Raw genomic sequence first — 3,735 nt, 5'->3', positions numbered from 1 at the left:
CTAGGCTGTTCTCTATAATCCAAGGCACTTTTGTGGTGTTTTTTTCTCCTTCCGGTTGGTCCTCAGGCTGTGACCGTTGTCACAGGCTTCTGTGTTTATTTCTGCCCGATTGCCCTTTCCAGGCTGGGAGACACTGGGGGGCAGGGGCTGTGTCTCATCCTGCTTGCTTCTCCCACCTGAGCACCGGCGGTGTGCTATGATGCATTTTCACAGTTCCGAGTCTACAACACACGTAGATTAGATGGTAGTGTTAGCGAGGTGGCAGAGGCTGTGTGTGTGTGTGTGTGAAGGGATTTGCCCAAGGCTGCTGAGATTTGAGCAGGTGCCTGTTTTGTTCCACTGTGCTGGTCTTTCTGCAGCATTGCAGTTTGGAGGAGGTGCTCCATAACCATGGGTTGCATGAAAGAAGAAAAAAGCAAGGAGGAGATGGAGGAAGAATAAAGATACTACACTTGATCTTAGCCAAAAGGCTGAGAAGCGATGGAGGAAGAATAAAGAAAGAACATCGAAGACAGCAAAACCAAGAGATGGGATGGAATCTCTCAAGGCAGTAAACTGACAGAAGGCCAGAGAAATGGCTCTAAGGTCTAAGTTCATGTCTTCTAAAGTCACAAAAAGAAAGACACATACTCAGAATGGGAGAACGAGGAACACAAAAGAGGTTCCTGGGACCAGTGCCTTGGCATAGTGGGTGAGGTCACCACCTGCAGTGCCAGCATCCCATATGGGTGCAGGTTCAAGTCCTGGCTGCTCCACTTCCAATCCAGCTCTCTGCTGTGGCCTGGGAAAGCAGTGGAAGATGGCCCAAGTCCTTGGGCCCCTGCACCCACATAGGAGACTGGGAATAAGCTCCTGGCTCCTGGCTTCAGTTCGGAGCAGCTCTGGCCATTATGGCCATCTAGGGAGTGAACCAGCAGATGGAAGACCTCTCTCTCTCTCTCTCTCTCTCTCTCTCTCTCTCTCCCCCTGCCTCTGCCTCTCTGTAACTCTTCCTTTCAAATAAATAAATAAATAAATCTTTTTTAAAAAGCAGCTTATGTTCTGGCTGCAGAGTGGATCTTTCACTGGGCTTTCCATGGGGATAAAAACCCTCAGATGGAGGCCCCTACATCGGGTGCACAGTGTAGCATGTGACTTCTGTTTTGAAGTGGTAATATTATTTTCAATGAACTTGGGAAATCCATATAAATGAGGACATTTCAAAAAGTTCATGGAAAACTGGAATTTAAAGATAATTTGCGGGGTCTGGTCTTGTGATATAGCGAGTAAAGCCCCTGCCTGCAATGCTAGTATCCCATGCCAGTGCCGATTTGAGTCCTGGCTGCTCTACTTCCGATCCAGCTCTCTGCTAATGTGCCTGGGAAATCAGTGAAAAATGGCCCAGGTAATTGGGTCCCTGTACCCCCGTGAGACTGCAAGAAGCTCCTAGCTCCTGACTTTGGTCTGGCCCAGCCCAGGCCCTTGCAGCCATTTGGGGACTGAATCAGTGGTTGGAAGATCTTTCTGTTTCTCCCTCTGTCTGTAACTCTGCCTTTCAAATGCATAAAATAAATCTTATAAAAAGAGACAATTTGTAAAATGATGTTTGGCACAGCAGTTGAGATACCACTTGGGACACTCACTGGGTTCAGATCCTGGCTCTGCTTCTTTTTATAAGATTTATTTATTTATTTGAAAGGCAGAGTTACAGAGAGAGAGAGAGAGGGAGAGATGTCTTCCAACCACTGGTGGTTCACTTCCCAATGGCTGGAGCTGGCCTTGTTTAAAGACAGAAGCTAGGAGCTTCTTTTGGGTCTCCTAAGTGGGTACATGAGCCCAAGCACTTGGGCCATCTTCTGCTGCTTTCCCACGCGCATTATCAGGAAGCTGGATCAGAAGTGGAGCAGCTGGGTCTTGAATCGGAGCCCATATGGGATGCTGGCTCTGCAGATGGCAGCTTTATCTGCCATGTCACAGCGCCAGCCCCACCGGCTACATTTTCAATTCTGGCTTCCTGTTCATGCACACCCTGGAAGGCAGCAGGTGACAGCTCAACTGCTTGGATCCTAGCCACCCATGTGGGAGGCCTGGATTGCATTATGGGCTCCTGGCTTTGGCCTGGTTCAGCCCTGGCTATTGTGGACATCTGGGGAGGGAGCCAGTGGACAGGAGAGCTCTTTCTCTGTCTCTCAATCTTAACAAATAAGTAAAACACTTTTTAAAACATTGAAAAGATAATTTTCATTTTCCATGAACGTTTTGAAGACTTCTCACACGGTATGCAGTGGAATCAGAGAAGTCAGTGTCCTTGAAGGTAAATGACCAAGGTTCAAATTCCGGGTCCGTTGTTTTCCAAACAGCTCAGGTAAAACCTCTCATGTCTCTCGACTTCAATTTTCTCACCTATAAAATAGACATGACAAGCTTCCTCATTTCACAGCGGGTTAGTAAATCAAGGAGAGTGGGGGCTCTCAGCTTCTAATGGCTTCATTCAATGTCTCCCACGTGGTTCTATTTAACGACTTTGTTTTAAGCGAGAAAAGGGGGTGTCACTTTCCCTGCTACCCAGCTGGGCTAGCCCCTGGAGGAAGTCAGCAGAGCAGGGACACCTCAGGCTCTGGGACCAGACCCCTGGGGTTCACATCTCATGTTGCCATTTCCAAGCTGGGAGACCTGGGGCAGCTTTCTCTGCCTCGGTTTTCTTACCTGTGAAGTGGGAGTCACAGTAGGCCCTCTCTCAGCACTCTTTAAGAAGAGCACGGCCGCTAGGCGCCCTGCCAGGCACCGTAGCGAGTATTGAGGGACGTGAGTTATGACGTTTTCTTGTTATTCTCCTGAGCGGAGTGTTTTCTTGCGACGCATATCCCCTCCCCCGCCCAGCAGCCGCCCAGCTGGAGAGCTCAGATCTGCAGGGCAGCAAGGAGACAGCCTCCTCATCTTGCAATGATGTCAGGAGGGCACCTTATCAATAATTGAACAGTTTTTCCAGGAACCCAATCTAGAAAGTGCAGTACCCTGGCTGCAGCAGGGCCTGGCTAGCTGGCCTTCCCGGAAGGCTCTGGGCAGAGGGGATTGTTATCTCGGGGCTGGTCCTGAATGCTCTGTGGGCGGAGGCTCTGGCTGCCTGGGCAGGGACTCCAGCCACGGCTCTCAAGGGACCATTCTTGGTCCTCTTCCAGGTTCCGCCCTCACAGTCCGGCTCTTGGAGGATCCCCACGTAGACAGTCCTGTTCATCACCTGGCATGCTCAGGCCAGGAGCCTGGAAGTCATTCTGGACACCTGCTGCTCCCTCCCTGCCTACTCTCAAGCCAGCCACAAGTCCTGGCGACTTGGTCTTTACGTGTGTCCCAAACCTGCCCCGTTCTTACAGCCGGTGCCCTCGTCCAAGGGTGCCTGGGCAGCTGCGGGAGCATCTCACTGCCTGCCTCAACAGGATTCATCTCAGGATTCCATGAGCTGCTCTGTGGAATCCACGCTGGTGGGTTGAACCTGGCACACGGTGGGGCTAACGCAGAGTGGGGGAGGCGGCTCCCATGTTCACCCCACAGAAGCTCCTGCCAAAGGGTTTGAGCAGCAACCAGCCTACAGCTGTAGTGCCCTTCTTCTGTTTTTTTTTAAATATTATGTATTCATGCCTACTTTGAGCATTTTTAAAATTATTATTTGAAAGGCAGAGTTACAGAGAGGCAGAGGCAGAAAGGTCTTCCAACTGCTGGTTCACTCCCCAGATGACCACAACGGCCAGAGCTACGATC

The 3,735-nt window shown here is 50.5% G+C and overlaps 1 pseudogene; it reads right to left on the bottom strand.

The window, feature by feature from the left end:
* Nucleotides 1-372: 372 nt before the first annotated feature.
* LOC127490910 (U2 spliceosomal RNA) lies at nt 373-482 on the bottom strand (annotated as a pseudogene).
* Between the last annotated feature and the right edge of the window lie 3,253 nt (nt 483-3,735).

This window comes from Oryctolagus cuniculus, chromosome 6 (assembly GCF_964237555.1).
Source record: "Oryctolagus cuniculus chromosome 6, mOryCun1.1, whole genome shotgun sequence".
NCBI classification, from domain to species: Eukaryota; Metazoa; Chordata; class Mammalia; order Lagomorpha; family Leporidae; genus Oryctolagus; species Oryctolagus cuniculus.
The sequence above is the reverse complement of the archived record's forward strand: the minus strand, read 5'-3'. Positions and strand labels throughout refer to the sequence as shown.